The sequence below is a fragment of the Suncus etruscus genome, chromosome 17 (assembly GCF_024139225.1).
Source record: "Suncus etruscus isolate mSunEtr1 chromosome 17, mSunEtr1.pri.cur, whole genome shotgun sequence".
NCBI lineage: Eukaryota > Metazoa > Chordata > Mammalia > Eulipotyphla > Soricidae > Suncus > Suncus etruscus.
In genome coordinates, this window is record NC_064864.1 from 72,995,155 (window position 1) to 73,017,055 (window position 21,901).

The following is a 21,901-nucleotide window of genomic DNA, read 5'->3' on the forward strand; positions in this document are numbered from 1 at the left end:
ATACACACACATGCATGCCCTGCTGGAACAAAGATCCATAGTTGGGTGACAGGCTGCTGGGCAGAGCTGCAGGGTAAGAGTCTGAGCCAGCCAAGATGGGAGCCATGATGGGAGCAGAGCCCCACCTTTCGGCCTCACCGGTTCATGCACCTGGTTTCAGGGTCACTGCAAGGTCTCTGCTGAAAGCACATGCGCACGCGTGCACGCACACAAACACACACACACACACACACACACACACACGAACACACGTGCGAGCTCACATGCTGAGAAGTCGCTGCTGGGGGCTGATGAAGTGCTGTCAGGGAGGGGGCTTGTGGGGCAGGCCTGGGACACCAGCCAGATTGGAATTGATTTGAATCTACACTCGCTCCAGGGGCCAGATCTTAGGGCATCGCTGCGCCCTGGGGTAAGATGAAGGGTCTTTAGGATCAAAATACCTGCAGAGCACCCATCGAAACCAGCTGGAAATAATTCATTGGCAAAAGTTTCATTTTCCTTTGGGGTTTAACTGAGACCTTTGGGGTTTAACTGAGACCTTTGGGGTGTAGCAGCAGACACCACACATCTCGTGGAAAGCGGGGCAGGGAGGATCCTCGGCCGCTGCTATCTCAGTGACTGCGCCTTGGATAGTGGCACCCACATACCCGGGGAGACCTCAGCACATCCCACAAGCAGAGGTCCAGAAAAGGTGCCCCCTCGCCATGGGAGGAGGATCTGTGGGGCACAGGGTGGGTGTGTTCTGGGGCTCCTGGTAACACGAGTCTGATCCCAAAGTGCATGGGCCGGAGCAAGGCTGCATTCTAGAACGTTCTGGGTGTTTTGATGGCCAGACCAGAATTTCTCCAGTGGTCAGTTGACTTCTGGGCTAGGACCATTGGCCCCCTCTAGCACCTACAGACCTTCAAGGCCTTGGTGTGGGCCACTAAGTGACGTTCTGTCCTCCTATCCTTTCTGCCAGGGCATTGGGATGCTGGGATCTAGGCTGGGCAACTGGGGTCACCCCTGCAGGGTGGGGGAATGCTTTTTAAGAGAGATGTGTGTGTGTGTGTGTGTGTGTGTGTGTGTGTTAGGAAAAAACCTCCAGCAGCCCCCTTTCCTGGAACAGCATGGGTGTTAAAGGCTCCCCCTTCCGGGCCTGCTGCCCCACCCACCCGAGACCCCGTGCTCCCCCTGTGGCTTCGAGGCTTTCCCATCACACGCAGTGGGCTGTAGCAGAGTGGGACAGACCTGCAACTACCTCTCTGAACCCCAGAGACCTTTAGGGGGAGCGGGTGTGGACTCCCTGGAAGCGGCAACTGGGCATGCTGCAGGAGTGTGCAGAGCTGAGCAGTCTCGTGAGGAGTGGGTGGCATGGGGGCTGCAAATCTCCATAGGAGGGTGTGGCCGGGGCCACGCTGTCTGGGGTGGGTTATGGGGTTGGGGGGTATGCAGTCTGTGGAGGTGTGGGCAGGGTGTCGGTGGTGTAGGCAGGGCTGGGAGTCTGTGGGAGCAAGTGGGCATGGTGTGGGCAAGGTGGAGGGGCTGAGCAGTCTCAGTGGAAAGCAGTGGGTGGAACTAAAGGTGTTTTCACTCCTCAGGAGTGAAAAGTATGGACAGGGCTGCAGTCCGTGGGAGCTAGTGGGCGTGACAGGGTGGTGTAGGCAGGGCTTGCAGACTGGGAGTATGTGGGATGGTGTGGGTGGTGTGGACAGCCTTGACTCTCTGGGAGTGTGTGGACGTGGCGTGGGTGCTGTAGGCAGGGTTGTGCAAACTGGGAGTGTGTGGGCGTGGGTGATGTGGGCGTGCAGGTCTGTGGAGGGAGTGGTCAGGTTGGTGTGTGTGTGTGTGTGTGTGTGTGTACGTACCTGTGTCCCTGGGTTGCGGATGTTTCTGGTTCCAGCTGAATGTTACCAGGCTCAGGATCACGGGTGACAACATGTCTCCAGCTTGCCAGCACCGTCAGGGAGCAGGCGACCCTGAGTCCAGGGACACGACCCACTTGGCGTCCCAAGGCCTGCGTCCCACATCCCCGTTGGCAGTCCGGGCTATGCTCAAGGCCTCCTTGGGTGCAGCGGGGAACGGGCCTCGAAGAATAGCTCAAGAGGGTGCCCGGACAGGTCTCCAGGCATGCAGGTGAGGAACGGGGAGGGGCTGTCGTGGAGTCACAAGCTGGGGTCTCGGAGGACAAAGCTCCGAGGAGAGTCGGTGTGGGGAACTGGCCGGGAACCTGCTGCCAGTCTCGGCGCGGGCGGGCGGGAACACGGCGCTGAGGCTCCAGGCCAGCCTTGATTAGAATTTTTATAAGTGGTTTTATGGGCTCCCAAACGGCTCCTGGGAGACAATAACGGGGGGATGGGTGAGGGGGTGCTCCAGCTGGGCAGCCCCTCTGGGGGTGTCTCTGATTTTCTTGCCCTTTCTAGTCTCCAGCCTGTCCTATGTTCCACCTGGGTTGGGGGTCTTTGAGGACGACACCCCGTTCAGAAGGACTCCTTGTCGGTCAGTCAGGATGCAGCTAGCAGAAGGGCACAGCCCGGGACGCGCAGTGGGGCACAGTGGAAAGGGCCCAGGGGCACAAGGGCCCACCCACCCACACCCACACACAGTGGCATGGGCTGGATGGCCGCCAGGTGGCGCTGGGGGACCACCCAGGAGCCAGGGCAGGGGGTTTGCAGTGGGGCCCTGGGGCGAGAGGGAGGGAGCCCCTGGCGAACTCTCACTCAGCCCCAATGCCTGGCAGCGGCCTCAGCTTGCTCTTTGCGGTTATGTGGATGCCAGACGCTGCCCTGACACCCCTTGTTAGGGCACTCTTGCTGGGACCCAGAACTGGAGTGCAGGTTGTGATCTGGCCCCTGGTGTGCAGTGCCCAGATTTGGCACTTCCCAGGCCTGGCATGAGGTCACAGCCATGGCCCCTGGTGGGAAGATCCTCCCCCACCAGACACCCTGCGGGACCCAAGTCTAGTGCGTTCACCCAGAATACTTGTGTGTGTTGACTAGTTCAGGGACTTAGTGATCCAAAATGTCTGCAGGGGCAGAAAAGTACGGGGCATAGAGCTGGGTAGGGCCCAGTGATAGGAAGCTCCAGGCAGGCTCCAGATAGCACAAATCCCTGCCCTCACCGATCCCTGATCCCCGCTGTCACTGATCCCTGATCCCTGCCTGCACTGAGTCCTAATCCAGCCCAAATGTAGTTCTGACCTCAGCCTCACAAAGCCAGTGGGGCTGGGCCGGTGTAAACAGGACCTCAGAGTGGAGAGCAGGCCTGAGTGAGTTGGACAGAAGGAGCTGTCACCTGCTGTCTGGGAGTCTCAGGAAATGTCTGAGGGATTTTTTTTTGGGGGGGGGGTTTGGGCCACACCTGGTGACGCTCAGGGGTTACTCCTGGCTATGCGCTCAGAAGTCGCTCCTGGCTTGGGGGACCATATGGGACGCCGGGGGATCGAACCGCGGTCCGTCCAAGGCTAGCGCAGGTAAGGCAGACACCTTACCTCTAGCGCCACCGCCCGGCCCCGAGGGATTTTTCTAGACTCATGTCCTCCGAATGCCACTTGGTGTGTGGATACAGGGCTCTGGGAGCTTCTGCACAGTTTTGGGGGCCTTTTCTTTATGGGGGGGCTCTCCTTCCCAGGGACTACTAGCCCTTGATTACAGAGTCTCAGAAGGGATCTGAGGTCACTGCAGAAAGTGCTTCCAGGAGGGCACTATAGGGGCATCGGCCTGGGCAGGAGGCAGGAGGGTGCCCCTCTCACTGCTGACATCCCTGGAGGACAGCACCCACCCGGTCCATCTCAATTCATCTCTCTCCAAGCCGCCCTCATCCCGCACTCCACGCTTACTGCGCGGGAACAGGGGCGGCTGAGTAATGGCCCTGCCAGAGGCGCTTACTTAAATCCCGCGGTGATTTATGAACGTGGACAGTTTTAAGGCCACCGCCGAGCAGGTAGTTAGCCAGACTGCTGAACTGACACTTTCCAAAGTGAGCACAAAGGCGCGTGCCGGTTCCAGGCACGCTTCTGCTGCGGTGGCGCGTGTGCAGGGCAAGGGCAGCCTGGGGGACCGCGGGGGGCTCAGGCATTGGGTGGGTCAAGGGGCAGCGGGATGTGCAGTCAAGCACAGGGAGGAGGCAGGGGGAGGGCTGAGACCACCCTCAGGGTGGCTAAGAAGGGGCTCTGCTCAAGGCACTTGCCATCCTGGCCTCTGGGGGCTGCCAGGGAACAGGGGACGGCAGGGTAGGGGCTGCAGGACCCACATGGAGGGAGATAGGAGGAGGGCTGGGGTGTGCTGGGGTGGGCCAGAGTGTTCCCCAGTGCTCTGCCTCACTTCCTGCCCCGGGCATCTGGTACCCTGTTCTCTGCACCAGTCCCCAGACTCAGTAGCCTGAACTGTGCCCAGTACCCTGAACCATGTACCCTGCACCCTCACCTTCTGCCTGTCTCACAGGCCTGGTGTGGCTGATTCCTCACTGAGGGTTTCTTGTTCACGGTGGACGGGGCCTTGATGTGCGTCTCTCCCTCTTTTCACTCAACTTGTACCCCAGAATGAGCAGATTAGAGCTTGAGGTGCCCCACTGCTCAGCATCTCTCCTGGTACACCCTCTAGGAGCTGCCAGTGCTCACAGGGCGCAGAACACCCGTGTGTCCTTGTAAGCATGCATGTCTTGGCAAGGCTGAGAGCACACCCAAGCATGTGGTATGCATAGAATGTATGAACTGGTGAGTGTGCATTCACATACAAGATGCACACGTGTAATACACAGAACATGGGCACACAATGCAACACATGGGACAAGGTACTCAGCATTGTGGCCATGGGTACACATGTGTATGTATAGGATACCATATGTGTGTACATGGATGTGCGTATACACGAGTAATTGGGTTGCTGCTCATGGATTGTGTACATGTGAGCATACCTGAGTGCACATGGGAAGTATGGGGCACACATGGACATGGCTTCCCCCTTGGGGTCAGAGGTCTCCTTTGCTGTGTCCATCCCTCCCAGCCATTTGCTTTGCTGAACTGGGCCTCTCATTCCTCAGATTGGTGCCCTCTCAGGGCCTGCTGGTGAGGTGGGGCGTCTCAGGAGATGGGGACCTCAGAGCTGCCCAGATGACCAGATGACACATTTGGGGCTCCAGGTACGGATGTCTTGGGCCCTCCCTGAGCTGTTCTGGTCCCAGGAGCCTCACCAGGCCCAGGTGTGAGGGGACACAGGGAGCCCACCCCGGAGACTGTCCTGTCCTGTCCCTGCGTGGGTGTGAGGGGACAGAGCCCATCCCTAAAGCCGATGATCTGTGTCTAGGATGGCAGCAGTAGGAGGGGCTGCTTGGCTAGGACTCCATAAAGTTGGGTTGCTGGAGAGTGGTGGCCAGAGCCCCCCTGCAGCGTGACTGGTGCACCATGTTTCTCCTGGGGGCCAGGGCTGTGCTGCAGGAGTTCATGCTCCCCCACCCTGCTCACATGACTCTTCGGCAACTCCTGCCAGCAGTGCTCATGTCACTGCAGGGCTTAAAGATGTCATGTCTGGGGATTGAGGCTCTGGGGGGATTGAGGGGAGGATGTTGGGGGAAGTTGAGGCTGTCAGAGTGTTTTAGGGATGAAAGATTGGCACCCCAATGCATGCCCTGGGTTCCAGATTAGACAGAGGCCAAGTGCTGGAGCCCACTTTAGGGTAGGGGCCTGGACCTGCAGCCTGTGGTGCTGCCTGGCTTCCCAGTTTCAGTCCTCAACATATCATGCTCCTGTTCATGACAATTCCCTGTACTCTGTGGGCCTGTGTGGGCGGTGTGTGGGGGCAGGACCCTGGTCCTCCCCATCAGAGCTTGGGGAAGGCTCCAGGGAAGGGCAGAAAGGCCAGGTGTGACCCAGTGGGAAACAGAGGCCCAGGGCCAATGGGTCCAGCTGGTGCTCTGGGGATGGGCTGGCTCAGCCTTCACTCCCTCCCATCCCCACAGCCCTCGCTCATGGCTGGGTGAGTCCTGAAATTCTCTTTCCATTAAAAATAAATGTCCCATTTGATCTGCCTGAAAGGGCTCTGCGCTGATTGTCTTCCAAGCAGCCGTATGTGGAAGATAAAATCCTAATACAGCCATAAAGCCCCATATCTGCGTGGAGCTCATTTTAGTGCAACCGTCTCTGTTCCAGCTGCATAGTGCCTGCAGCCACGTGGTCAGAGGGTGTAGGTGCCCCAAATCTGGCCCTCATCCCTCCCCGGACAGTGATGCTCATTGCCTTCTCAGCTCTGGGGTGTACACTGGGGCCCCTCTTCCACTATGACTGGGAGCCCTGGACGAGGCAGAGAGCACTTTGCTGGGTATGGAAGGGCACCTGCTCTGCAGCTCTGGGGCCCAGTATCTTCAGAGGCAGCTTGGGAGGGCCAGGGCAGAGGGACCCCAACTCTGGGGTGGCCCTGTCCAGGAAAGGAGTATGACCTGAGTTCTCACCACCTCAACTTCAAAGAGGACCCCTGTCCTCTGCTTTCTTACTATCAAGTGCTCCCCACTAAGTGCTCCATCAGGTATTATTTTGTCAAGGGCCCCCTGTCAGGTGCTCTCTGTTAGGGCTCCTAAAAGGTTCTCTCCGTCAGGTGCTCACTGCCAGGTGCTTGCTGCCAGCAGGGCTAGGCTTGGATCTGGATAGGCAGAGCAGGTGTCACCTCCTGGCTATGAGCTGGTGGCTACCCTTAGACAACACAGCTGGGCAGGGGATGAGGACCCTCAGGGGCTGGAACAGAGCTGCCATGTGGGCAGTTGAGGGGGTTTGGCTGCCTCTGACCACTTGCCCTTAGTAGACTTTGGCCAAATGGGAGGAAGGGACCTAGAGGGGATGGAAGGGACCATGGTCCAGGCCCCTGGCCTGAGGGGTCTCCTGGGTCATTCTCCACCCCAGGAACCAGAAAGGGCCCTTGTGCTCCAGGCTGTTGTTTTGACCTTGTCACCTGGAAGGGAGCTGGGGGTGACCAGATGAGAGTCTGGGGTGAACCCTGAGCACCATGGGATGTGACCTCAAACCAAAACATACAGTGAAGAGGTAGTACTTCTCTTTCCATGACTTGAAAAGCTTGTCTATGGCAGATGGTGACCCCTAGGCTGCATGTGCCTAAGTCAGCCAGGACTCCTGATTGACAGTGGTCACCCCATGACAGCCAATCATCTGTCTCCATGAAAACTGATGAGCCTGTGACACTTGTGACCCCCGTGGCATACAGTGACCCTTAACAGTTTTATGATGGCTTGAGCCTATGACAGGATAACTCCACAATAGCCAGGAGCCATGACAGAATGACTCCATGACGGCCAGGAGCCCATGACAGAATGACTCCATGAAGGCCATGAGCTCACAAGCTGTAAGCCCTGACTGCTATGACCTCCTGTGACAATGACCCCCTGATAGCCATGACCCATGTGACAATGACCCCTTAGGATAGCAAATGATTCCATGGCAGTTATGAGCCCTGTGACAATGACCCCCAAGACAGCTGACATCTCATGACAGCTATGACCTCCTGTGACAATGACCCCCCCTACAGCTATGAGCCCCATGACACTGATGGCCCCCCAACGGCTGTGACCTCTGACAGCTATGAGCCCCCTGAGAGTGGACAGTGCTGCCCGTGATTAACAAGAGCGAGTGTGCTGGGAGGGTGGTTGATGACTTGTTTTATTAAAATAATGACGCCTTGCAGGCAATCAGGGAATTGCACGAAACTCAGCAGTTTTCTGCTTATTTACGGGCACGTCGAACTGAGGACAGTCTCATTAGCGTCCAAAACTACCCAGGGTCACGTCCTTGGCAGTGAGTTATTGCCTCCTGGGTGGGGGCATTGCTCCAACTGGGGGGTACAAACCCAGGAAGTGATTGTCTGTGCTTGATTGTCACAACCTTGTGTGGCCCAGACTCTGCCTCCACGGCACCTGAACTGTGGCAGACCCTGAGGCACTGATGGTCAGAAATAGAGGACCCCATTCATGATGCTAAAGAGGGAACCCTGGGGGCATGTGTGAGTGGGTCAGCCCGGCCTGCCTGGGTGCAATATGCTCACATGTATGACTGGGTATTCGCTGCATGGGAGTTTTGTTCCTGTATGTGTTTGTGCCTGTGTGTACTTGCAGGCCTGTAGAACCATGTGCCTGTGGACCTGTGTGTACAGACTTCTGTATGCAGACCTTAGGGCCTGCAGACTTCTGTGTCCTTCTCTATACATGCTCCTGCACACACATGCTCCTCCACATACATGTTTATCTACACACATGTTCTCCTATACATGTTCCTCCACGCATGCTCCTCTGCACACTCTGCTCTCAAGGCCTCTCCCATGGCTTCTCCACTTGTAGGGATGTTTTCTAAAAGTCTCCCACGTCAGGGTGGCCTGAGGATGTCTACACCTTCCCAGCTGCCTGCCCTGCTCCCTTGTGTGCTGGGGCAAGAGAGGCCCTTCCAGCTGGGACTCCAGAGCCTGGGGCTTGCTCAGGCATTGAAGGAACTACCCCCCTTCCTGTGTGACTATGGGATGAGTCAGAATAAATTAGCATGCTAACGAGAAGACTCTGCAGAACCATCTGGAAGGAAGCGCCTTGTCATCCTGAGCCAAGCTGGTCCAAAGCCACTTAATGCTTCAGCCTGCCCTGCCCCATCCCCCCCTTCTGTGCCCCAGGGTGGGGGTGATGGTTGGGACCAATGGCCCAGCGTGTTGGGGTTGTCCCAGTGTGATGCATCCTCATTGAGCCCAGGTACTGGGCCCAGATCTGGACCTGATACTGGGCTGAAGGGTAAGTGGGGTGGATGCTTGTGACCATCATGAAAGCTGCTTCTGCCCAGGCATGAATGAGACCTTTGCTCCTATGTTTCCCAGTGCTGCTTCCACCCTGACCCTCTGACCCCGGCCTCTCCTACTGTGGGGACCCTTGCACACAGAAGCCAGCATAGAGCAGAGCAGCCCTGTGATTTGAGACAGGCCATGGCCAGTTGGGAGATAGCCGGGTGCAGTAAGTATAGAGCAAAGGCACTTCCTGGCACACAGAACAGCCTGGCTCCCAGTCCCTGGTCCCCTGAGACAGTCTCTGAGCTGGCCACAAACAACTCTTGAGCACCAGGTGCACCCCCCGTCCCTACCCCAAGCGGAGCTGTAACTGATGAAGTTGTAGGTGTCTACTGAACACAGTTAACATGCCTAAAGCTGGATTACAGGAGAGAGGAGAGGCACATGTGTTCGTGTCAGGCATGAGAAGCTGCCCACGGGATATAGTTTATGGATATTAAAAGGCTACCAATAAAGAGCTGGTATGAGCAGGACAAGAATAAGGGATAAAGAGAAAGGGACAGTTTTGATATACGTGCTTGACGACGTATGTGAGGTATGACAGATTCTTGCAGAGAGAGCAGACCTTGTGAAGGAACAGTAGGGGCTGGAGTGACAGCACAGCAGGAAGGGCGTTTGCCTTGCACGTAGCCCACCAAGGTGCCATCCCTGGCATCCCATCTGAAAAGCTCGGTAGTCCAGATGCTGCTTCGACGCAGAGAAATGAAGAGACAGTCACTCAGGCAAAAGCTCAAGTGGGTTCTTTATTCTGGCCGGCCAGGGTCCAGTGCCCGTCCAGAACCGTCCAGAGGCAAAGGACCACGTGGCTTTCTTTGTTCATCCTTATATACCATAAGAAGGGGAGAGGGGGTAGGGACGATTTCCTTATAAGGGCATAACATCCGCTAAGACATTTTGAAGTAGCACAAGGTATCACAGGAGCTTAGGGTTGGTATAAGCTTCCTTTTTAGGACAAAAAGGGTTAGATGCAAAAAGCAGGTATAAGCATAGAAAATTACAGAATTCTTTTTTTTTTTTTTTTTTTTTTGGTGGTTTTTGGGTCACACCCGGTGGTGCTCAGGGGTTATTCCTGGCTCCATGCTCAGAAATTGCTCCTGGCAGGCAACGGGGACCATATGGGATGCCGGGATTCGAACCGATGACCTCCTGCATGAAAGGCAAACGCCTTACCTCCATACTATCTCTCCGGCCCCAGAAAATTACAGAATTCTAATGACAAAAACTTGACCTTTAAGTTCCACGAACTACAGCAGTGGGAGCTGGTGTAACTAGTTGTTGACTTCCCTTTTCACCATCCAGCCTCCTGAGCACCACCAGGAGTAATTTCCGAGCCCAGAGCCAGTAATAACCTTTGAGTGACACTGGGTGTAGCTCCAAAACAAAAAGAAACCAAACCAACTAGGCTTCATATTTCTCAGAGAAACGGCCTTTGTAGTTGAGAATTGCCCTGTAACAGGGACCCTGGCCTGAAATCCTTCAGCAGCGAGTCTTCTAAGTGTACTGGGAGGAAAAAATGATTTCATGGTGCAGAGTGTGTCCAGAAGCTGAATGGGGGTGGCAGTGCCTGGGCTCTCCTAATGCCGCCTCCCTCTTGCCCAGACCAGCAGCAGCCCAAAGAAAGAGGAAATTGGGGCACATGGGCACCCCCGATAGCCCCACATTCATGAGACATGTCTCACAGATGGGATGGAAAGACACCAGAGCCTTGCAGAGGCTCCAGTCTTGGAAATGGGGAGAGGTATGGCTGGAGATTTTGGCCTGTATAGTCCTGGACAGAGAAACCAACTGGGGTGTGTGGGAACAGCAGAGAGGACAAGAGTCCTTATTGTGGACCTCCTGACACTGCTTTCTGAACTGTACAGAGGGTCTGGGCTGCCGATGGGTGAGGACATGAAGCTGGGAGTGGCCCAGGGGATGCATCTGTGGGCAACGCTCCTGGGACCTCATTCCTTTCTTCCTTCCTCCCTCCCGTCTTTGTCACAAGCCACGATGTTGGGGTAACTAAAACCAGTGAGCCTGCTGTGAAGACCCCAGCACGGTTGACTGAACCAGATCTCAAAGAGAGATTATTCTCCTAATAAGTGATTATGATATTTTCTCAAGCTTAGCTTATTAATGTTGAAAATATTTTATTTGGCCTAAATATGAATCTTTCTTCTGGTGTACTATATATTTGACCATTTACCTCTTTACCTGGAAAATTTATCATCAAGAAGGGATATATTCAAGCTGAAATAACAGTTGTTTAGTTATTGCCCTGCCGCCCTCCCTTCTCAGATGAAAGGAATGTTTGGTTTGGGGACATGTCTGATGCATAAGGTATTTCTGGTGACTTGCTAATCTTTTACCTCAGAAATAACATTCAAGGTTTGGCCTAGAAGTAAGAATGGGTTTTTAGGAAAGCTATTCCCCAGATAAAGATTTGCCCCCTTTCTAATCAAGCTTGTCTTTTTCAGTCATACTCCCCCCCACCTTTTTTTTTTCTTTTTAGTTAGGAATTTGGTTATCTGCAAAAGCCCTATAAGCAAAAAATTTGTTCCTGTAGATGAGAGGAACTTCCATAGGAAAACCTGGCATCTTGCTAATCTTTTAATTTACATCAGAATTGACACCAGGGTCTGGCCTGAGAGAAAAAACTTTGAGATGTTAATATTTACCCTCTTTGATCCCAGGGAAGCCTCTGGGCTCAAACAGAAACTTGTCTCTGTCTCTTGATTGAAGTGTATCTTTTAGAAGGCCTGCAACCCACCTTATAGGCATGTGAATTGTTTTGAAGATCGAACAGTTTGTATTAATAAAGCTCTTGTTAACAAGAAAGATATGTTTGATTCTGCAAAGAAACAAATGTACTTTTTTTTAATTAAACAAAAAGTTATGACTTGCAAACATCTTGCTCAAGTAGCCTGTGTACTTTTCTATAAAGCAGAATGTAGGTTCTCCCACACCACTGAGTGTGGCTCTGTCATTTATCACTCCTCTACTCTGTCACCCACTTTCCTGAGAATTCCCTTGAGTGTCCAGACCAAGAAGGCCCTGACACTCCTTCCTTCCTCTCTCCTTCCTTCCTTCTGCCCTCCTTCCTTCCTCTCTTCTTTCTTTTTCTCCCCTCCTTCCTTCCTCCCTCCCTCCCACCCTCCCTCCCTCCCACCCTCCCTCCCTCCCTCCCTCCCTCCCTCCCTCCCTCCCTCCCTCCCTCCCTCCCTCCCTTCCTTCCTTCCTTCCTTCCTTCCTTCCTTCCTTCCTTCCTTCCTTCCTTCCTTCCTTCCTTCCTTCCTTCCTTCCTTCCTTCCTTCCTTCCCTTTTTTTTTTTCTCACCCAGTGGTGCTAAAGGCTTACTCCTTGCTCTGTGTCTAGGGATCACTCCTGGCAGGACTGGGGGCACCATGTGGTGTACTGAGGATTGAACCTAGGCCTGTCACATGTGGGACAAACATTCTATCCAGCCCCTGTACTTTTAAAAATGTGTTTGGAGGGGCCAGTGAGGTGGCGCTAGAGGTAAGTTGTCTGCCTTGCAAGTGCTAGCCAAGGAACGGACCACAGTTCGATCCCCCTGCGTCCCATATGGTCCCCCCAAGCCAGGGGCAATTTCTGAGCGCTTAGCCAGGAGTAACCCCTGAGCATCAAAATGGGTGTGGCCAAAAAAAAAACTTAAAATGTGTTTGGAGGGGACACACACAAGGTGGTCCCGGGGACCAGATTCAGGGCGTCACCCACTTGGGTCAGGATTTCTGCTGGTTTCCATGTCCTTTAGTGTCAGGTCAGGGCACTGAGTTCAGGACCAGAGCTCTGCCCTTATACCCTTCTTTCTCACATGCTGATGCCTGGGCAGCTGCCAGAGGTTCACCCTGAGCAGGGCCTGGTGAATACAGATCTCAGAGCTAAAAAAAAAAAAAAAAAAAGAAAGAAAGAAAAGAAACAAAGAATAACAAAGAGCTGGAGAGGATGACCGTGGCTGTCTCCTGCCTCATCTGTCGGCTTGTCTGCATGTCCTGCCTTCAGCATCTTTCATTTTAGAGAACTTGCCCATTTCCTGCTGTTATCATTTTGTCTGCTTATTTTTTCCTAGCATGTCATTACCTGTTTCTGTGGGAATGCATCACTTCTCAGTGCACCCAGAATTCACTCCCTGGCCCCCTAGGTCCTGTCCTTTCTGATCAAGCAATGTTCCACGGAGCAGGTGTGTAGTTACTGGCTAGGAGCACCAAGTGATGACCCAAGCTGGCCTTGTACAGGGCAGAAGGGAGACTTCTGAACGCTGTCCCTGCCTCAGCCCTGGCCCCCAATGTCTTTGCCATGGGCCCTAACATTAGTGCACTTGAGCCTAGTCAGTCTGGGAGGTTCTGACATTATTTCTCTGGGATGCAGACCTGAGGCGCTGAGGGCAAGCCTGAATTTTCAGGGGCACCATTCCTGGACCCTGCAGTACTGCTGAGCCTCCCGCCCCTCTTTCCCTATCCCCAGCACCATCCACCCTAGTTCCCTTTGGCAATAGCTACAAGGTAGTGCAGCTGATGGTGCCCACTCTGTCTGCAGTGCTCAGTTGTGTCACACACCTTTGTGCATGCTGTTTGTGTGTCTGTGCTGTGCGCTGCTCTGGAGGTGATTTATTTGGCTTTGCTTGTGTATCATCCATCTTAGCTCTCCCTGCCCTCGTGTGGTTGTCCTTCTGTGGCTCTGAGAGTCTGGTTCTAGAGTCAGAGACCATTGAGTCCCTTGCTGGCTCATTCTGTGACCTTTCAGTGTCTCCGAGCAGGTCCCGATCACTCCATTCTCCACTCCTGGTTGGTCCTGTCTGCACAGCCTGAGACCCACTGCAGATGGTTCAGGGCTCCAGGTGTGTGTTCGTCACCATCCGCTCTGTCTCTTCCACACACCTCTGTCTCCGAACCTGTGGGGAGCCCGGTTGGGGCCTAGAAGCAGGTGTGCACCACTAGAAGCTGTTTCTCAGAGCTGTGGGGGTCTGCTGTGCCCTCCCCATCGGAAGCCCAAACCATCCAGCAGGACAGAATGGGCAAAAGCCTCACTGTCCTATCTTAGCCAGCCCCTCTCCCACTCACAAGCAGGTCATTTCTGAGTGTCTGGATTGTCGTTTCTAGCTGTGACATGCTTGCTCTTGGCATGGAAGAGATATCCTGGGAGGGGGGGGAGTTGGAGACCTGGTCCATGTGAGCAGAAACTGCTGCTCCAGCATTCCCCACTCTGTCCCGGGGCTTCCCATCACCCTTTCTGCTCTGTTCAGGGACCTGGGCTGTGTGGTCCAGTGAGGGTGTCAATCTCCCTCTGACTATGTGGTCAGGTGCAAGTGCCTCCACTCTCTGGCTCTGGTCAGGGACCAGGGTGCTATTCGCCTTCTGTGCATTGCTGTCTCTCACTTCCTTCCCTCACTCTTTACTGCTTATGCTCCTCCCTGCCCCTATGGATGCCCTCTCACTGAGAGCCCATCCTCTCAGCTGTGGGTGACCAGACCTTCTGGTCTGTCCCCACTCAGCCCTCCCAAAGGCCTTGCCTGCACCTGTGTCCTGCTATGGGTTGGTGGCCCAGGGCACAGCAGTGTCCCTTGACTGGCAGGTCACACAGGTGGGTGGTTCCTCATTCTTTGGTATAACTTGGCACCCATTTGTCTGGGCTGCATTTACATCTGAGAACGTGGCACCTGCCCAGCTGGCTGGTGCCCACAACTGCTCTCTACCCACCTGAGAAGGAGCATGTTTTATTTTCAGAGCTCTGTAAACCCCTTGCTGAGACTGGCACCAGCCGATGCCAGCTTCAGACACCCCCCAGCTCCACCTGCCGGGCGCTGCCCCCATTTGTGCCTCATCCAGGGGCTGTGTCCAACTTGGGTGTGTGTGTGCCAGGCAGGGACTGGAGCTTAGAGATGTTTAGATATAGGAAGCAGGGCATGGCCCTCGCCTTGCAGCCCCGTGAAGGTTGCCAGAAACAGCCACATCTTGGCCGTGTGCAGGGCAGGCGATGCCAGGCTGAGGCTCCGAGCCAGCCGCTTTGGCACACCCTCAGGACATATTGTGCTCAGCAACACAGTGCCAGACGGCTGTGCCTTCGGTGAAGGAATGCGGGCGCCGCCTGGGGCTGTGCCCCCCCCCCCACCCAGCACTTGTCTGCAACTCTGAGAAGAGCCAGTTCCTCTACTTGAGCCCAGGGATCAAATCACATTTTCAGGTTATTGCATGAGAGAAGAAAGGGGGAAGGTGTCTGGATGTGTCTGTGTCGCTGTGGGTGTTTCTGAAATGCCCTTTGAGGGCCCCTAGGATGGGGCGTCACCTGCAGTAATCTATTGGGCACATTGTTGAGCATTGCTGGGACTGACCCCCACAGCCTCCTGCCCATGATGAGATTTTGCTCTGAACCATGATGTGGGGTGTTCCTGTGTGAACCATATTGTGGCATGCTCCCATGTAATCCATGTTGTAGGATGTTCCCATGTGACCATGATGCGGGATGTTCCCACCCCAACCATGTTGTGCATGTTCCCATCTGAACCCTATTGTGGCATGTTCCTGTGAGCCATGTTGCAGCATGTGACCCATGTAACGACACATTACCATTTCATGTTGTGGTACATTCTTTTGTGGGCCATGTTGTGGAATGTTCCTGTGTGAACCACGTTTCTTTTTGTTGTATTTGTTGCTTTTATTTATTTTATTTATTTTAATTTTATTTAAACACCATGATTACAAACAGGTCATCATTGCAGAGAAACTCCCAGAGGGTTTCTTGTGACAGGTTTGCTGTAAATCTTTTTTTTTTTTTTTTTTAAATATGGAACGCTTCATGAATTTGCGTGTCATCCTTGCGCAGGGGCCATGCTAATCTTCTCTGTATCGTTCCAATTTTAGTATATGTGCTGCCGAAGCGAGCACTGCTGTAAATCTTAATAATGCTCCTTTGAATTTGGATTTTGCTGCTTTCAATATTCTGTCCCTATTTGTGGAATTTGTCATTGTGACTAAGATGTGTCTTGGGTGCTTTCCTTTGGGTCTCTTTTAGCTGGTACTCTTCGGGTGTGCAGGATTTGGTTGCATGCCATCTTTAGTTCCGAGAGTTTCCCTGTAATGATGTCCTTGACTATTGATTCTACCTGGGGATTTTCTTCCTGGGTCTCTGGGACTCCAATGATTCTTATGTTGTTTCTGTTGAACTTATCAAGGACTTCTATTTTCATCTGTTCACATTCTTTGAGTATTTTTCCATTGTTTGATCATTTGCTTTAAGGTTCTTTCCAGTCTCTTTTGCTGTACGGAGTTGCTCTGCATCTCATCTTCCAGCTCGCTGATTCTGTCCTCAGCTGCTGTTACTCTGTTGGCGAGGCTTTCCATTGAGTTTTTCATTTCATCTACTGAGTTTTTCAGTCCTGTTGTTTCAGTTTGGAGTTTATTTTTTTTTTTGGTGGGGGAGGAGGTCACACCCAACAGCACTCAGGGGTTACTCCTGGCTCTATGCTCAGAAATTGCTCCTGGCAGGCTCAGGGGACCAAATGGGATGCCAGGATTTGAACTACTGTCCTTCTGCATGCAAGGCAAACACCTTACCTCCATGCTATCTCTCCAGCCCCAGTTTGGAGTTTTCTGATTTCTATCCTTATGTTCTGTTTAGCTTAATCTATCCTTTCTTTGAGTTCTATGAGCATCCTTCATATAATTCTAAATTCCTTGTCTGAGAGGTTAACTATGTGGTTGATATTTTCTGGGTCATCAAAGCTGCCATCTTCATTTTCTATGCATGCTGTTGTCCTGGCATTGTTTCCCTATTGACACGCTTGTAGTGTGGCTTTTACTGCATGTCATGGTGGGGTTCATGGGCTAGGAGATGTATGTAGCTGCATAGCAAAATAGAGTGGCCTCGCTCCTCCTTGCTTCTCTGTTTCTTGGCCAGAGAACCTTGATGGGATTACGTGCTGGGGTCTTCCTCAGCAGCCTTCGACAGGGATCAGGAAGCTAAGAATGGAGGAATGCAGAGGCTTTTTAAAGGCACCAGGCAGGAGTCTGGTACCATCTTGTGGGCTGAGACCACCTACCTGGCCAGCAAACCCTGATGGGACTAAGTTCACTGGGGTCTTCCTCAGCAGCCTCCCGCAGGAATCAGGAAGCCAAGAACCATGTTTCTGTGTGAACTACGTTGTGGCATATTCCTGACCCTGTGTTTCTGAGGAGGCCCCTGGGCCGCGTGAGTCAGGCTGGTGCTGGGCCGGCCCCTCTGCAGCATTTGAGGGTTCCTGCTAAACGTCCTTCATGTGTAACAAATGTTGCCTGCAAGCAGAGAGGCCTGTGTGTGACCTGAGCCAGTCTTTCCTCACGTGCTTCTATCAGTGCTCCCACCCCAAGTCCTCCTGGAGCCCCCCTGCTTTGGGTCTCCCTGTCCTGCTGTGTGGGCTGTGGTCATACCTCTTCCCACCCCACCATCTGTGTCTCTCGATATCTCTCCAGCGAGGCCAAGTCTCGTCTCTTGTTCACCTCAGTGTGTGGGAAGAACTGAGCTTCCATCTTCCCTTCCTGCCGCCCACTGTGGCCTCTCTGGGCACTTCGCTGGCCTCGTCTTCATTTGGTCCTTGGAGTTTCCTTTCTCGGCAGTGTCCTATGTTGCAGGGTGGTGCTGATCTGAGGCAGTGCTTGGTTTCAGTTTGTTCTATTTCCTGCTTCCTTCCATTCTGGTCCTATGTTTTTCTTTATTTTGTTTCCATCTCTGCTCACCCAAAGGTGTTTTCTTCATCGACCCTGTTGGTGTTGAGTGTCTTATTTGATTTTCAGGTGGGGTTTGTGCATTTCCATGCATTGCTGGTGTCTGCTTTGTCCATTCGACACATGTAGATTGGTCTCCCTCCCTCCCTCCCTCCTCCCCTCCCTCCTTCTTTCTTTCCCTCTCTCTCCCTCCCTCCCTCCTTTTCTCTCTCTCTCCCCCACTCCCCAGTTCGTGAGCCTGATGCTATCTCCAGTGCTGTCTAATGTTCCTGTCCCTGTGCTCTTGCTGGTGCTCGGTCACCTGCTCTGCTGCCTGCCTGCTCTTGCTGTTCCTGTGCATGACCTGTGCCTGCTGCTACCCCTCATCTCTGTCACCTGTCGTCTCCCTAGGGCAGTGAGTTCCCAGCAACTTATATTTCCTGTGTTCCTGCTCTGCTGCTGTCCAGTCTGCCCCATCCTGAACACTCTGGCACTCTGTCTGCAGCTGGACTGTCCCCTCTGCTCCCAGGGCCTGAGAGCAGGGTCAGGCAGGGCTCTTTAATCCTACAATGTCACCTGAGCTCTTCCTAGGCAGCATGATAAAGGAAGAGATCCTGAGGTTTCTGAGTCAGATGTACCATGTGTGTGTGTGGGGGGGTCTCCTCTTGCTGTACCCACTCACTAGTTCTCTGGCTCACACTTGGGCTTTGGGAAACAGAACAGGAACCAGAACTCTCCTCCCCAAGTGCCTTGGTGGGGGAAGGTGCCGATCTGGGGTGTTGCAGGCTGACTATCTGTGGTCTGTTCATGGCTCAGAATCCCTGTTCTCCTGGAGAGGATAGGACCGGGGGCCTGAGGTTTCATGGAGCTGGTCAAGGCTGTGGAATTCACTGTTGCCATCATGAGCTGCCAATGTTCCTCATCTGAACAATTATTTGGGCCAGGAGGTGCTCCAGGATTTTTTCCCCTTGGTTTTAGGGCCACACACTATAGTGCTTGGGGGTTACTTGTCTCCGAAGACCCTATGGAATGCCAGGGGTCGAACCCAGGTAGGCCGCATGCAAGGCAAATGCCCTCCCTGTTGTGCTTCACTCCTGTTCCCAATATTCAGTCTTTCTGGGCAGGCAGACTGCCTCCCACCCACCATCTTCCTTGGGGAATCTCCCGCTCAGCATTACCTTGTGGGGCATCTCTAGAGAGAGGAGCCGAGACTGGCAATTTTCTCCCTGCAGCCCTGAGCGGATCTAACCCTGGGTGCGTTTTCCTATTGCGGCATCAGGGTCTGTGTGTCTCTGTCTCCCGTGTCCCAGCTGTGCTGTGTCTGAGCATCTCTCAGTGGTAAGCCCACTTGGAAAGTTGCATGTTATTAGTGGGAGTGTGATGTTTCCCTTGGCCTCGGATGTGGCTGTTTCCTCACATCTTTGCAGGTGCTTCCCTGCCCACTTGGCTCCTTTCCTTTGTATGTTGGTACTTAAGCCACCCCAATTTTCTCCACTTTTCAAGGGGTACAAATGCCACTCCTTAGCCATGGAGTTTTTCAAGTTTATCTGCCATTTTAAGTGCATGATGAGGCCCTTGTAAATGTTTCTTTTTTTTTTTTTTTTGGTTTTTGGGCCACACCCAGTAACGCTCAGGAGTTACTCCTGGCTATGCGCTCAGAAGTTGCTCCTGGCTTGGGGGACCATATGGGACACCGGGGGATCGAACCGCGGTCCGTCCAAGGTTAGCGCAGGCAAGGCAGGCACCTTACCTTTAGCGCCACTGCCCGCCCCCCCTTGTAAATGTTTCATCTTATCCTACTTTTATTATTTTTGTTTTGGGCTATAGTTGGTGCTGTTCAGGGCTGACTCCCGTCTCTGACCTCAGGAATCACTCCTAGAGGTGCTCAGGGAGTATAGGAATTTGGGACTGGAACCCAGTCTGCCCCATCTAAGGCCAGTCCCCTCCCGTGGTGCTATCATTCCGGCCCTTTTTATCTTCTTGTACTTTTCGGCTCTAGAATTTCCGGCAACTCCAGCGATGAATGGCTCACGCCCAGACCTGATTTCTTTCTTTTTTTTTTTTTTTTTTTGGTTTTTGGGCCACACCTGGCGGTGCTCAGGGGTTACTCCTGGCTGTCTGCTCAGAAATAGCTCCTGGCAGGCACGGGGGACCATATGGGACACCGGGATTCGAACCAACCACCTTTGGTCCTGGATCAGCTGCTTGCAAGGCAAACGCCGCTGTGCTATCTCTCCGGGCTCCAGACCTGATTTCTGACATGCTTCTCCACTCACAGGAACTGGGTTTCTGAAGAAATGGTTTCTATGTTTTGAGGATCCTGGAGCACTTCGTGGAAGTGTTGGAACCTCTTCCCAGTGAGGCCTGGCACAGGACCAGTCCTTGCAGGCTATAAGCTTCAACCATTTGAACCTCAAGTGCTCTAATAAAGATTGTGACCAAAGCACTCGATAAAGAGCCATGTGGCTGTGTAAACACAGAACATGCAAACGAATGTTTCCTGATTTGGCTCCACGAATGATCTGTCCCCTCCAGGGGCTGCCTGGGATGGCAGCAGGGCTGGTACTGTGGCTACTAGGATAATGCCATGTCAAAGTGTTGGGGTCACCTCCTGAGGTGCCTGGGCCTCTTCACAAGCCCTTCCCTAGCTCTGAACAAGAGAAAAACTTGGCAGCAATCATGAGTCTGGGACTGCTCCACAGCAGGTCTCAGGTTCTGGCCTCTGCACTGCTGGTTCTGTTTTGTGCTTCCCGCTGTGTTCTCAATATCTTGCTGTCTCCGCAGCTCTCTGTCCCCGCTCAGCTCCCAGGTGCTACTGTGTCCTTTGGTCATGGGCTGGGCCTGCACTGGCATTCCACCTCTCCCATGGTCACCCCTGGGTGCCCCATTCATGTGGGAGGAGGTGGGAGGGCTCCCAGCTGACCACCTGTGCCCAGTGCTGGCCGCTCTCCACCTGAGGGTCACTCTGTGCTCTGCCTGCCTTCCTGGGAACTGAGCAAGTGCCTGACCTCACCAAGGCCCTTGGCTTCCTCAGGTGGCCGACCCGATGCTCCAGCCAGACTCCACAGCCGAGATTCACCAGGGATGCTCCTGGAACCTAGCAGAGGGTACCTCCCACTCCCACCACACCTGCGTTCCCAGGAGTGCTCCCACAAGAACTCCCACAACTCTGCTTCCTGAGTGTCCCTAGGAGTACTGCCATCCCATGAGTGCTCCTGACCACATTCAGTGAATGTTCCTGACTCCTATATGCATCAGTAAGTGCCTCTCACACCTGCAGTCCAGGAGTCTGCCTTCAGGTAACAGGGTCACAGGGAGCATGGGAACAGCCAGTGGGCAGGAGAGGGGGTCATAGCTAGTGTGTGAGTGCATTCATGTTTGTGAATGTGAGTACATTCATGTATGTGAATACATTCATATGTGTGAGCATGTATGTGAGTACATTCACATGTGTGAGCATAAGTCCATTCTTTTTTTTTTTTTTTTTTTTTTTTGGTTTTTGGGCCACACCCAGTGATACTCAGGGGTTACTCCTGGCTATGTGCTCAGAAATTGCTCCTGGCGTGAGGGACAATATAGGATGCCTGGGGATTGAATTGAAGATTCTTAATTGAAGATGCTTAAATAAAGATATTATAGGGCCCGGAGAGATAGCACAGCGGTGTTTGCCTTGCAAGCAGCCGATCCAGGACCAAAGGTGGTTGGTTCGAATCCCGGTGTCCCATATGGTCCCCCGTGCCTGCCAGGAGCTATTTCTGAGCAGACAGCCAGGAGTAGCCCCTGAGCAACGCCGGGTGTGGCCCAAAAATAAACAAAAAAAAAGTGTAAAGAGCCACATGTGGAGCTAGGGAAGCACTCCAGATGGGTGCAAGGTATTAGTCTTAAGGTACTAGAAGATAGGAGCTTTTAATCACTTTCCAATAAAAATGTGTTTACTCCATTAAAAAGAAAAGAGCCACATGTGGCCCTCGAGCCGCAGGTTGCCGACCACTGCCCTAGGCCAAGTGCTGCTGGTTCTAGAGTCCTGACAACCCTGTAGGGAGCCAGGAAGCCAGACCCTGGGCCTGTGGCCCCTCCCCTCCTCACTGAGCTCCCAGCAGACATGGGTGTCTGGTAGAGGTGGTTCTTGGGCATGGCTCCATCTGGCGCTGTTTACAGACCCACGAGGAGTCCATTTCCCTGATTGCTCACTAATCATCCCTATAAACGCAGGGACCCCCAAAGTCCCACCGAGTCAATCCAGCCCTGAGTTCTTGTCTAAATCACCACCTCGCGGCCTGCCGGCCTTTCCGGCCATTTACAAAGGCTGTTGAATTTTATAGTAAGTGTTTTTCAAACCAAGCTGGATTCTAAACAATAATGACTTTTTAATGTGGCTCTGTGATTACATTGTCATCGTGAAATACAGGGTCCCTGACTGCATCCGAAATG

General features: G+C 53.3%; 2 protein-coding genes and 1 non-coding gene across 3 annotated transcripts in view; 1 reads left to right on the forward strand and 2 right to left on the reverse strand.

Moving 5' to 3' along the window:
• Positions 1-21,901, forward strand: part of ATP5MJ (ATP synthase membrane subunit j) — a 425,762-nt gene that overhangs the window by 147,560 nt on the left and 256,301 nt on the right. The window lies entirely within an intron of this gene.
• On the reverse strand, positions 15,570-15,676 carry LOC125995261 (U6 spliceosomal RNA). Its single transcript, XR_007490811.1, has one exon. It is a non-coding gene; the product is annotated as a U6 spliceosomal RNA (small nuclear RNA).
• Positions 17,742-21,901, reverse strand: part of ASPG (asparaginase) — a 107,809-nt gene continuing 103,649 nt past the window's right edge. Inside the window, exon 17 of the mRNA XM_049790351.1 lies at positions 17,742-17,751. The gene's annotated coding sequence lies outside the window, so the exon portion shown is untranslated. The remainder of the gene's footprint in view (positions 17,752-21,901) is intronic.